At 38.6% G+C, this 14,213-nt stretch overlaps 1 long non-coding RNA gene across 3 annotated transcripts in view; it reads left to right on the top strand.

Annotated features, from left to right (window-relative positions):
* Positions 1–14,213, top strand: part of LOC129487231 (uncharacterized) — a 52,938-nt gene that overhangs the window by 33,327 nt on the left and 5,398 nt on the right. For 2 of the 3 annotated variants that reach the window (XR_008659264.2, XR_010122397.1), the window contains one exon: positions 7,482–7,655. This is a non-coding gene — a long non-coding RNA (uncharacterized lncRNA). Of the gene's footprint in view, positions 1–2,620; positions 2,674–7,481; positions 7,656–14,213 lie in introns of those variants that run through there. The other variant, XR_010122398.1, reaches the window with a different exon arrangement.

Here is a 14,213-nt window from a genome sequence, read left to right as displayed (position 1 = left end):
AAGTATATATTTTCCCTGTCCTGGTTTTATAGATGCAGAAACTGGAGCACAGGGAAGTTAAGTAAATTGCCTAAGGCCTGAGTCGGGCTCACGAGCAGTGTGCCAGCTACTACAGGGCTTCTCTGCTTCATAGATAAGGAGGTGACACAGGGGAGCATGGAGCACAGAGCCTAGCATGAAGAATGCGGAAAGGCTAACTTTTATTGTCATCATTCATCTTCTTTATATTCTCAATAAAGCTGTATAATTGTCTTCATTTAGGTCATGCACATTTCTTGTTAAGGCTAGTCATAAATATTTCATGCCCTTTTGTACTATTGTGCATGGGGTGTCTCTTTTTCCTATTATGTTTTCTCATTGGTTTTTTGGGGATGCAGCAAAAGCTATTGACTTGTTTACACTGAGTAGCTAAAAGAAAACCTTAGTGGCACATTAGTACCATTTAAAATTCCCCACCAAACAGCAATTTTAATTATGTATGCTCTTTTAATATCAAATGATATTAGTAGATAGATAATGAGAAAAAAATAGAGGTTAGAAATAACATTTTAGATTTTTTCACCCTTGGTCAAAGAGGAATAAAGAGAGAAAAGAGTAGAAAAAATTAAAACACTTATCTGAGAATAGTACCCAAAAAGCCACAGCATATTACACCTCTCCCCAGAAAAACTTTTTGCTCAATTTTCTTTTTTATGCAGTATCTTAAAATAATATTTACAGTTTAAATCAGCTAAATAAAAATTTTACGGTCTTCTCACCATTGGAAGAATTACGAGATAAGCAAATACTTCTTCCTGTTTAGATGTTCATGTTTTATTGTTCTTGTTAATCTAATCAAGAAAAAATAACTATTTCTTTTGAAAACTTGATTTCTCTTAAATAGCCAAATGTCGTACTTATTGAGGGAAAAAAACTCTGGCAATATATTCAAAGGTTTTGACCTTTGTATAGTAGATATATTTGAAAGTGAATACGTCAACACTTTTAAGAACATTTTAGTGCCAGCCAAGATATGACTGTGTCAAAGTAACATAATGACTGATCTACTAGTCAGGGAACTAATGGAAAAAGATGCTTCATTCAAAGTTTAAAAGTAGAATAACTTGAGGAGGGTTAATCAAAGGACTGTTTATAAAAGGTTCAGAAGTATAGAACTACAAGGGATGGTACAGCGCACTGGGATCAGTGTCAATGAAACTGTTGCTGCACCAGACCAAAAGGCAGGGGTGGAGGAGCAGTGGAAGGCCTTCAGACAAAGCCATGTTATGAAGATCCCAAAGGACAATCAGATCCAAATCCAACAAGTGAAGCCTAATGTGCACTCAAAGGAGGCCCACTTACAGCACAAGAAAGGATGGTGTTTCCTTAGAGTCACTCCATCTATGGCTCTTGACATTTAATTTTATTAAACAGAAGAAAACTAGTTAATGTATTAAGACTTTGGGTTTGCAAATGACAAACACCTAACTAAAACTCACTTAAACAAAGAAAGAAAAGGTATATGATCACTACTCGGAAATTCAGGAGTGCAGCTGGCTTCATATGTTCCTGGATTCAGAGGCTCAAACAATTTTAAGTGGAGAACACTTATTGCCTGTTTTCTTTCTCAGGATGAGCAAGCATGAACAGAACCCTCACACCTTTTCTCAGTGTGCTCATTTATTTCTCCTGAAGGTAGGAAGAGCGATCTTGGTCTGCAGGTGTGTTGGGATAGAAGCGACAAGAGGGGGCTAAGATCTAGCAGAAACTCAGCTCACCAAACTGTGAGCCATGGCTTGGGAGAGAGTTATCCAACTGGGGGTTTGGGAAAGAAACTGGCATCTGGGCATGGTTCAGCTCTTCCAGTGCCCTTCATTCTGTCTGATCAGTTTGTCTGTCTTATCATCTGCCTTCCTGGTGCTAAGCAGTCCACAATGGAGGACAAGGTCCAAAGATTCCAGCCATGCCAGTGGCCGGTTGTGTTAAGGAGAACTAAGTAGAAGCATGAACTAGGATGAACTAAGGAATAGAGTTTTAGAAAATTCTTTTGGGCAGCAATCCAAAGCCATGAGCTCAATCAGCTTCTCAATCATAAAACTATTTCTTTTCCAATTACCTAGCCTGCATTTATCTCTAAATTTGTTCTGAATTTAGGTAAAATAAGGTATTATATTTGGACCCCTAAAAATCCCATCAATGGTGTAATCAGAATACTTTTTTACCCTTTCCACCTGTCAAATGTTTTCCTCTCTAAGCTTCATTCCCAAGCAGATTCTTCTCATTTGGGGGTAAAGATGGCAAAAGGAAGTTGTAGGTTTACACTGATCTTGAAGCTCACAATTTCTGTAAAAAGAGATTGATGCATAATAACTCCAGCAAATATCATAGGGAAATTTTGTATTGGTTCAGCCTGGGTGACATGTCTATCCTTGGACAAGCATGGAGTACACTGATTGGCCATGTAGGCATGACTTGGCTACTGTAGTTGCTGGAGAATGAGCCAGCCTCACCTGAGACATAGGGGCTTAGAGCGAGGAAAGGGACCACACTTAATGTGCGGATTGAGCACACAGTAACTGGCTTAGTCTCAGTAGATTGCTAAGGGAGTTGAAATGCTTTAATTTTGTTTTCTTCATATCAGTGATTATCAACCTTGGCCACACACTGGAATCATGTGAGAACACACTACCGCAGTCCAATTAAATCAGGAAAGCTCTTGGGGATCAGCTGTTTTACAGTCCTAAGGTGTTGCTGATGTACATGCAAGGTTGGCAAACATTATCTTAAGTAGCATCATAATTGATTAGTCTGGGGCCAATTAAGGATAACATTGATCATCTTCCATCACTAGCTTTAACCTGTTATTCAAAGAAGGAAGTCTGATGGTAGAGGGGGACTCTGGGAAGATGGAAGTAACAGTAACATAGCTTTTGAATCTTTCTGTATTTTACATAAAAACATACAGAACAATGAAATAGTAAACCCTAATTCCCATGAACAACATATGCAACCAAACTGGCTATAAGATAGCCCTCCAAACCACAAAATAAAAGCAGGTAGGGGCAAACCACAGACGGTGTCCATCAGGTAAATGAAGAGGGAAGTAACTAGGTGTCTGAAAGATGTGAGACAAAGTGACCCACAAAAGAGCGGACCTGAGAACAGCAGCTCCCTTGCAGGATGGGGCCCACCCAGAGGAGTAACTGCAGGAAGTGGAATCAAATTGAGCAGAGAGGGCCAATAAAAAAAAAAACAGGGAAAGAGGTCACACCAAAGTGGGGGAGGGAACAGAGTAATGAATTCACAAAATAGTCAACCCCAAAATATGGAATATAAAACACTAAGCTTTTAAAAATGATTACCTCTGGCAGTAAAATTTCTGAAATATTTCATTTTAAATTTATATACTTCTTGTGATTTAATCCTTTCCTCCCAGGAAGCATGTATTGCTGTAACATTGGGCATGTATTTGTAACATCTATCATATGCATGTTATATATGTAACATACATACATTACAAAAGACATACATATATACACACACACACACACACACACACACTAAATAGTAAGACACAGTATTCAAAAACATGGTTATGAGCTACATTATATATCCAGAAGGCAGTGCAGGTTGGACCCATTTGGAGGTCACCAAAGTCAAACCCTATATATCTTGTGAACCCAAACCAGCTATTGAAGAAGAAAAATGCAACTTTTCAAGAAAGATTGTATGAAAAACAGAAACTGCTGGTGTCTTAACCTTCACAATATTGTCCAGACATTGTGAAGGCAATAAATAGTAATTATGTGAATGAATGAATGAACATAGAATGTCAAAAAAGTTTAAGTCTGTTTTCAAAAAAATCAACCTGAAAAATCAAGTAAGCATCAGGAGAATTAAAAAAAATATTAATTTTTTTTGGCCGGGCACGGTGGCTCACACCTGTAATCCCAGCACTTCGGGAGGTCGAGGCAGGTGGATCACGAGGTCAGGAGATCGAGACCATCCTGACTAACATGGTGAAACCCTGTCTCTACAAAAAAAATACAAAAAAAAATGAACTTTTTTTAGAATTTGGAATGGAAGAACACTATAGTGTTCAAGTAACTCATTATAATAGAGTTGCCTGAATAAGTAACTCTAAAATTGGGTCATGATCTTTTCACTTCTGTTGACAAACATGTGAGACACTCCATGAACATACGTAATTTCTCACCATCCTCCACATATTATTCCAGTTTTCTCTCTCCCTGAAAACAACGTATCATAATGCAGATGAGAGAATCTTCAATCTCTTCTATTTAAAAACTGAAAGAAAATCTGGAAAAAATTCAGTACAACTGTTATCAGTAAATATGTAGTGGTGCCATAGGAATGAACCTGTTTGCCTGGTGACCCAGCAGGTCCTCATTCCGTGTCCTCAGGCAAATTACTTTGCATCTCTAAGCCTCATTTTTTTCATAGGCTTAATAATTGTACCCATGCTATTGTGGCAATAAAATGAAATAATGAATGTAGAGTGTTTAGGACAATGCCAACAAAATGTTGTCTAACAATAATAGTAATTTACCAGTAAGATAATCCTAGCATGTATGGCAGTATCCTAGCATGAAGAAAACAAAAATGCCATTGAAAACCACTAAATTAAATAGCCTTAAGTTTCATTCTTAGTAAAAGTATTTAATTCTCTCTCTGTTTCCCTCATGTAGTACTCAGGTTAATAGATCACTTATTCATTTTAAAAAATTATGAGTATCTACCATGTGTAAGATACATATGCATTTGTTGGTAATTAGAAACTGTATTGGGCTTTTCCTTTTATTTAGCTGTTATTTGCATATTAAAGTTTCAGGGTACTTCTCAAATGAAGGGTGATTTTAAAACCAAAGTAACACTCTGTTGGGTGGGGCCTGTCCAGATAGCTCATCTTCCACATATGAGCCTTGGAAGATTCTGGGCAGACTTCTGAAGGGCTGGGCAGGAGGAGCTATCCTAACCCTTGGGGCGGGGCTGTGTGAGACCACAGATTCACCAGCTGATTGCGGAAAGCCCTTGTTTTTTGAGTTATCCATGCCCCGTGGACTTGGTAAACAAATCACCCTCAACTTTAGTCCCTGCTGTCACCAGAGTACAGCAGCTACCTGGTTCCTGGTGCATGGTTGCAAATAACTTGGTTTCAGTGATTTCCCACGGAGGTGACTAAATCAATTGGTAGGCTTAGTGTTTGTGTAGACAAAGACTTAGAACCTGTTTTGCGTGGTGCAGTTTTAGTTTCTGTGATCTTTCCAGTCATTTTCGTCTACAAGCTGTTGGCCCTGAGAATTATTTACATTTTAATTAGGAGTGCTCAACCCCCTCTATGAGTAGAGTCAAGCAGCTTATTTACTTCCTACTGGCAGGCTTCTGAGGAAACAGCTTAGGCAGCCTTGCTGAGCCATTGAGCCAAAATAAAGTCGCTTGCAGAAGAGCAACACCATGTCCTCACTTCTTAGCTTTGCTTCTCTGCTGGGGCTTCTCATGGGGACCAAAACTGAAATGAGCTGCTCTATGCAGCAATCAAACTACTGCCTCATTTTTTTTTCTTCCCTTTTCTCTGGATGAAGCAAACTTTTTAATAGGTTTCATTTGCATATATAATTAGCACTCATTTTTTTAGCATAGCCAGGGAGTGAGTTTTTTCTCTGTGTGCCTTTTCAGATAAGCTTATCCTTTTAATCACGTAATCTTTTCCTTGTTTACAAAGAAATATTTTTAAATACTATTCAGCCTCATCCCCCTTCTGAAACAGAGTACTCTAAGCAGAAAGCAAACTTCCTTTGATGACAGACACATGACTGTCATTATGGGTTAGTCACTGAACTATGCTCTCATACCCACAAGAGCTACAGAGATGGGAGAACTTGTTTGCCCCAGCATTAAATAACCCCACAATGCTACCTCTTGAGTTCTTGGTTCTGCCTTCGTGTCTCTCCCTTCTCTGTCCAGCTGCCTGTCTCTAACTTTCTCTATTTCTAACTTGCTATTTCTAATCTGCCAGGAACTAGGAAATCAGATAAGCCTGCTTCCTAGAACTGAGAAATTAGATAAGCCTGTTTCCTAGAACTAAATGTCTGACATAATGTTCTGTGAAAGAAGTGCATGAACTTCCATGCATACTTGGCTATTGCTTAGGATGCTTTTGGCTGCAAATAATTGAAAATGCTGATTCATCATGGCTTAAATAACAAAGAAATTTATTGCCTCCCAGAAAAAGAAGACTCCAAATAGGATACAGTCCAGGAAGGGTACTACAGGCTGCATTTTACTCCTGGGGGATTTGACCAGCTCTGTCTTCTCCCACTGTTGGCTTCGTTTTCCAGCTGGTGGCAATATGGCTGCTTTGGTCCCAGGGCCACATCTAGATGCACCAATGTTCCAAAAAAGGAGAGAGAACATCAACTTCTGTGTCTCTTTTAGGAGAAGGAAACCTTTTCCAGAGGCTTGCCAGCTGACTTCCCCCAAAGAGACCAGAATTGCCCTTTCCTAAGTCAACCACTGACTAAAGGAATAGAATTCTCAAGGTTGACTTTGGCTAACTAGTATCCATCCTGGACCAAATTGAAATTCTCTTGGGAAAAATAAGAGGAAAAGTGGACATTGGGAAGAAACCAACGTATGTGCTAGAAATGAGAATTATTTGTCTACTTATGATTTTATAACTGTGTCTACAATGAGTTAAGACTTGGTGGAACAGATCAACTTTTAGAAAAGTGAAATATTATTTTAAAATCAAATCAAATGGTAACCAGAGACATTTAGTGAAAAACTAGCTTTGACATGAACCTATAAATGGAGACAAAGTTTGGTGTTGCTTTCATGTGAATATTACAGCATTTGAATGATTCAATCTAGAGTTCATAGTGCATTACAAGGAAATGTACAAAGAAAGGCGCTGGAGAGAGGAAAGTGACACAGGTGACTGTGACTTCTTATGAAAGCCAGATACCCTTCAAATGTCTAAAGGCAAATATATTAAGTGACAGAAATGTCCCAAAAACAAATATTTTCTTCTTGGAGCATATTAGAAAGCATATTAAGATCTAGACCACTCTCTAAGGATAAGCAGCCATGGATATATTAGGCAAATTTGTTTGTACTTTGCTTCTTTCTTACAGCTCTGGAAAAACTTCTCCCTATATAGGGACCTCAAATTACCATCTCTTCAATTAACATATGAATATAGATTAAATATTCTTCTGGATCCACTAATAAGCCCTGCTCATTTCACAGAGTTTAACTTTGCAGGAAGACATCACTACTCCTTTGACGTGGTCCCTGACTCGCCTCCCCAGCTCCAAGCTTGATTTGACATTCCTTCTCTATGCTCCCCTAGCACTCAGTGCCTACTTCCAACAACAAACTTTCCACACTGGATTGCAATCTTTGATTATTGTTTGTCTTTTCCCCCAAATTCCAAGGATCTTGACAAAGGAACTAGGTTCTATTTATGTTTGTATCCACAGGGTCCCAGTACTTAAGGAATATCTTTCAGAAGGATGGATGAATATTAAGAAACTAAGGAGCAAAGGAATCAAGGATTTCTTCCAGTCCACCTAGGAAGTTAGCTGCATAGTTAGAAATAGAACTGTAGACTTCTGGCCTGTTTTCCAAACCACAGATATGCTTGGTTTATGCAGGTAAGGTTTTAGTTTGGGGTGTTGTTTTTAAACAAATGCTCTAAAACTATGCTAGGGGCAGGCAAAGTTTGTGGGTATTAGAGACCAAGTGACCGTGAAATCATAGCATCAGTATGTGCAGTGTTTTAGGAACGTCAATGTGGCTCAAAAAGAATTTCTGTGAAAAATATGGACTCTCAACTCTCCTCTCCAAGGCATCTTTAGTTACTAACCAGTTAGGAGACTGAGCCCCAAGCCTGTCTCTGACCCATTCCATCCCAATGTATACGAAAGGCTAGACACTATGAATGTATAACATCTGCCAGAAACCTCCATCATTCATTTTATCCTGGTGACTTCTCTGGTAACTTGACATCTTAAAGGATGAAATTTTCTTTTTATTGCAAAGTTTCAGAGTCACTTCAGACTTCAGTGAGATTATAGCATGTGTTTCTTGTGGACTAGGACCAGGCAAACAGTCTCACTGAGTCACAGTCAGGGCAGGGACTCCCTCCACCCCCAGGCCAGCCTTATTATGTACAAATGTGCTACCTTGTCACCTAAAGTATAAACAAAGTAAAGGTTTATTCTTGTTCCAGTTTCAATTTGACCAAGCTTCCACCAGAGCCATACGCCTGTTACCGCATTTGTTTAGTATGCTGTAGAACTTTCTGCAGAATATAACCCTTGCTCATTCGTCATATTGTACAATGGACATATTCCAGAAAGTAGACTGGTCCCAGGATTGATGAAAGCCTTCTTTTTGCTTCACATCTCAGGACTTTTGTGAATTATCAGCACATTAAGTCCTGACTGGAAATGTCAAAATGTTTCAAATTCACAAACTGTAGCAGATAATTTGGCTGAAAACAATTTGGCTAAATGAAATTTTGCCAAAGATAATCTGATCAAATATAAAGTACTTATAGTTTACTTTAAACTTTATTTTAAAAGTAACTTTGTCAACAGAACAATTGGTAAAAATAATACTTATTGAAAATGGGTGAATACAATCACTGGTTTTTCAGTGTTGGTAATTTTAGTGTGTATGTATCACAAGGTAGTGAGGCAGTTCTCTGTGCGTCATCAGCATTTTTGTCTGATTGTCACAACTGGTTCCTTTTTTGCCAATTATTTATGTTATTTGCTTCTTACAATACTGAAAAGTTGGAAAAGAGAATCGTTCAACAACAATATATATTTGAAACAACCTAAATAACCAACAAAATTGGACTGGCTAAAATCTAAAGAGCAAATAATAGGGAAATCTATTAAAACTGGGAATTATATATTTTATTCCATGCTTTATTTTATTATTTCAGTTCTTTATTTTCCCCGGTATAAAAGCAATGTTACTCAATAAAAGAAATTAGAAAATACGGATATGCAAAAAAAAAAAAAAAAAAAAAAAAAAGGACATTGTAAGTCACCTACCTGGTTGAAACTTTGAGTGATTTCCTCTCAGGTCATTTTTAATGTGCCTACACACATACACATACATACACATGTATAAACACACACACACACAACCCTGACCCCCTGCAAAATAGGATCATGCCATAACAATGCTTCATAACTTTCAATATAAACCATATATAAGCAAGCTTTAAACTGTTGGACTTTTTGATAATTTCAACTAATATTCTATTGGCCAGAAACAAATTAAGGGTTATTATAATTACAAATAGAAAAATCTGATATGTGGACAAAATGCTTAAAGCCACATAAAGGGTTGTGACTCAATCCCATGATTAATACTAATTACTAATATATTTTAAATCCAGTTCCCATAAATTAAGACTTTTAACCATATTGCCCTATTGGCTATTTTTCTTTGGAACATATTGTTTGGTTCCTATTTGCTTGTGATCAAATCACTTTTGAGCAAATTATTGGGACATGCAGGGTCAGTTCAGTGTTAAGCTAGGTCATCTTTCCAATATCATCCCACCTGAGATGTCCGTATCGGTCATTTCCATCCTATTTGTTTTGATGCACACAACATCTGAGTGTTCAAAATAGTGTTCACTATGAGCCTTGTTTCAAAAAGAATTTTAGGTGACTTTCACAAGCATATTCAACAGAACAATATTAAAAATTAAAAAAAACTGGGTGAAGGGTACACAGGAACTCTCTGTTCTATGCTTGCACTTTTTGATAAGTCAAAAATTAATTCAAAATAAAAAGCTTTTTTAAAAAAAATAGCCTGAAGGCCAGACGCAGTGGCTCACACCTGTAATCCCAGCAATTTGGGAGGCCAAGGCAGGCAGATCACCTGAGGTCAGGAGTTCAAGACCAGCCTGGCCAACATGGTGAAACTCTGTCTCTACTAAAAATACAAAAATTAGCCAGGCATGGTGGCGGGCACTTATGTCCCAGCTACTTGGAAGACTGAGGCAGGAGAATCGCTTGAACTCAGGAGGCAGAGGTTGCAGTGAGCCGAGATCGTGCCACTGCACTCTAGCCTGGGCAACAGAGCAAGACTCCATCTCAAAAAAAAAAAAGAAAAAAGAAAGAAAGAAAAAAAGAATAGCCTAAAATATACACAGATTAGAGAGACATCATTTTCCAAAACTAAGAGAAATCAAGCCATACACACAGATATTCATAAGACAAGGCCAATATGAGAATTAGTCCACAGCAGGGCACACTCTAGGGTTTCACACAATTACTACCATAGTCGAGTTGGGCCAATGTAAAAAAGAAACATGAAATGGTATTCAATAGGTCAGTAGGGTGAGTATAGTTAACATTAATTAATTGCACATGTCAAAAAAGCTAGAAGAGAATAATTTGAATGTTCCCAGCATAAAGAAAAACTAAATATTTAAGGTGAAGGATATCCCAATTACCCTGATTTGATTATATGAATGTATCAAATTATCACATATACCTGAAAATATGTATATCAAATATGTATCAATTTAAAATATAAAAAGAAAACATGGTTGTGATAAGAATCACATTATCATGTGTAAAAATGTACTGGTTTTAAAAAAAAAGCAAAAGGTTTTCTACACTTAGGTCTAAGAGAAACCTTTCTGTGGGTTTTCCTAAAGTGAAAACTAGGTGATACAGGGTTGCCATTTTCAACAAACAACACCCTAACTCTAAATACAATCACGTCCTGGAGAAGCGAGAATAGGATCCTGGATTTAGACAGAAAGGGCAGAGCACTTAGATTTTAATAGTCATGAGCTATTAAGACATATATTTTAAACAATTTTCTTTTTAAAAGAAAAAAAAATCTAACTGTGGGAGGAGTGGCGTAAAGAATGTTTCAGAAATCATCCTACCTGCCTTGTCAGGAGGGCTTTTAAAAAATTAAATACTAGATAAGACAAGCAGAGGCAATACACAGGTCCATATTTCCCAGCTATCAGCCAAGGCTGAGAAGCAAGACTCAAGGCATTAAGAAGAAATGGAGAAGCATAGTGTTCCCTTAAAACACCTGACATATCCCATGCTGGGAAACACTGCCTGCACTGTTTATGTGTTGGGTTTTTTATATAGGCCTGTTAAAAAATGGAAGGAAGGCCCAGCCTATCCCAAGCAAAATCAGACAGAAACCGAAGTTGTGGCACCTATTTGCCTCCCCTTGTAACTTTCTCCCCCGCCCAACTTAAAAGGATGTTGCCTTCAGGCTGAAAAGAAAGGGATGGATGCTCAGGATGCAATCCAAAGAAGAATGAGGGCCAGGGGAAGTGTGAAGCCCAGCCATGGAGGTAAATCCCCAAGGGAACAAAATCCAGTGGGGCCCAGGTGGGCTTGCATGAGCTCCAACTCAGGGGAAAAAAGGAAAGATCCCATGGCCCTCTTTTCCTGGGCCCAATTCTATTCTCAGACTCTTCCTCTGTGAGGGTGGGTGGAGAGGGGGCTTCTTACCACTTTAGACTCACAAACATTCTCCTGTCCTTTCCTCCAAGAGATCTAATCCTTACTTGGCATTATTTACACTTAGCCTCCAATGTGATGGAGCTTTTAAACTAGGATTGGCTGTCAGCAAGTCTGCTAGAGGTTATTCTAGCGTTTATGGGGATTGGAAAGGAGTGGGTATTGTGTAAGAATCCAAGCTTCCTACTGACAGCCCTAGGACTTGGAGCCCAGCCAACCTGAGCACAGGTCTCCTAGCCTAGTTACTTTTCTCTGCTCTCACCCCATTTTTTTTCTCTTCCCCTCCACTCCAAGATGCTGGGCATGCAGGATCCATTCTTACTGAAATTTCTTCTCCAGTCTTTGCTCTGGTGCTTAGATCTCTTTACCTGTCCCTTCCCTGCCCCCATCCCAAGCATGACAAGAAAGCCTTCCTATCCTGGACTGGGCATTGCTTAGCCTCCAGAAACTTGGTTCTGGCTCTTTTGAGAGTGGTTGGGATGCTGCTGCATAGAAGGAAACAAGAAAGTGAAGCAAACCCAAGAGCCTCAGCCATGGGCATTGGTAAATAAGAAGGAGGCTGGAAATCCTACAAGCTGCAGATCATAGATCCTGATGCCCACTTGCCTCATAATACAGATTCAGATAAGGAAGTTGAGGTCCTGAGAGACTTGTTCGGGATCACTCATTTATTTATTGCCAAAGTCAAGACTAGAATCCACTTCACACAAATATCGCCCAATTGATGTTGCTTCTTCTGTTGTGCTAGATGGAAGCAGAAAACTGTGGTCTTTCCAGAAATACTCGTGCCAACAGGAGTACAGGAAAGATATCAGAAAAGCTTTCCAGGGTCTGGGTGGTGGCTCATGTCTATAATCCCAGCACTTTGGGAGGCAGAGGTGGGTGCATCCCTTGAATCCAGGAGTTCAAGACCAGCCTGACCAATGTGGTGAAACTCTATCTCTACAAAAAATGCAAAAATTAGCCAGATATGGTGGCACAGGCCTGTAGTACCAGCTACTCAGGAGGCTAACCCTGGAGAAGTCTAGGCTCTCGTGAGGTCCCTGCACTCCAGGCTGAATGACAGAGCCAGACCCTGTCTTAAAACAAAACAAAAGCTTTCCATTGAAACTATTTATAGCTAGTATGAAACTAACAAAATATCATTTACTAGATTATATATTTTCATAGCAGCAATTTTAAAACAGGTTGAATTTCACCACTATTTCTTCCTTTCTTCCTGGAATTAGGCATTGTTTTGATAATCTTGGTCAACTGAAAATGTTCTCTCTCTAACTATAAAGTTGGTGTGAAAGTTTTTTAGGAAAAAGTGCTTTTCTATTTTAAACTGAATCACAACACATAAGTATAGACATCAGTTTTTGGAAGAAGAGCTATTTTTAAATAGTGTATAAAATGGCATTTAAAATAAGCCATTTCATCAGAGTTGCCTCCCTTGCCTAACAAACTATTCTGAAACTAATCAAATGATTCGATTATTCAGTCCAAATAAACAAATGTTAGTACCTAAGTGTTAGTTTCTGCATGGGACACAAAGAGATGCTGCTCCCACAGAGATCTCCATCTGCGGAAAGGGTTAGATAAGGGCAGAGCAGCTGTCACAGGAGATGGGGGATGAGGGGGTGAGTGAGCAAAAGGAGTGCAAAAATCTATGGACATGCAAAGGAGGGAGGGAAACAACAAAATTTGTTGAAAAAAAATTATCCTAGAATAAATCAGACGTTTAGAAAAGGTAGCTGTGGAGGCAGAGGCTTGGGATGAGGCTTGAAAGATGAGAGGGATTGAAAAAAAAATTCCTGGGCTTGCCTCCAGAGCACAAGCATTTAGCAAGTCCAAATATTTAAGATACTGTAATGATTTTTACAAGAATATGTAAAATATTTTAATTTCACTCCTTCTAAAAACAATTATCTCTTTCCACTGTGGTGAACTTATCCAAGTCCCTGAGTCCAGCCATTTTTGTCAGCCTTTTAATATGAAACCAGAAGGATAGAAATCCCAGCAGCCTGGAGACCTTTTGCTTTTGTGTCATGGTCACCCTGTCCCCAATAGCTCATATTGTATCTTCATTTGTGCTTGTACTGAGAATGGAGTTTCTTATGGCTTAACCCACTCATTCAACAAATATTTAGTGAGCATCTGCTGTGTTCTAGGCATTGCCAGGCACCAGTATCAGAAAGGTGAATATACATCTTCAGGGAAATGCAAATCAGAGCCACAATCAGGTATCACCTCATAATGGTTAAGATGGACGTTATATTAAAAAAAAAAAAAAAAGTCAAGACAAGTGTGAGCAGGCATGTGGAGAAATTAGAATCCTTGTACACTGCTGAGGAGAATGTACAATGGTGTGACTGCTAGGGAAAACAGGATGGAGGTTTCTCAAAAAATTAAAAATAGAACTATCATTTAATCCAGCAATCTCACTTCTGAGTATATACCCAGAAGAATTAAAATCAAAATCTCAAAGAAATATCTGTATTCCCACATTCATTATTTATGGCCAAGATAAGGAAACAACCTACATGTCCCTTGACGGATGAATGGGTAAAGAAAATGTGGTATATACAAACAATGGAATATTACTCAGCCTTTATGAAAAGGAAAGCCTGCCATATGCAACAACGTGGATGTACCTAGAGGACATTATGCTAAGTGAAATAAACCAGTCATGGAAGCCCAAAT

This window comes from Symphalangus syndactylus, chromosome 8, assembly GCF_028878055.3.
Source record: "Symphalangus syndactylus isolate Jambi chromosome 8, NHGRI_mSymSyn1-v2.1_pri, whole genome shotgun sequence".
Lineage (NCBI taxonomy): Eukaryota > Metazoa > Chordata > Mammalia > Primates > Hylobatidae > Symphalangus > Symphalangus syndactylus.
The sequence above is the reverse complement of the archived record's forward strand: the minus strand, read 5'-3'. Positions and strand labels throughout refer to the sequence as shown.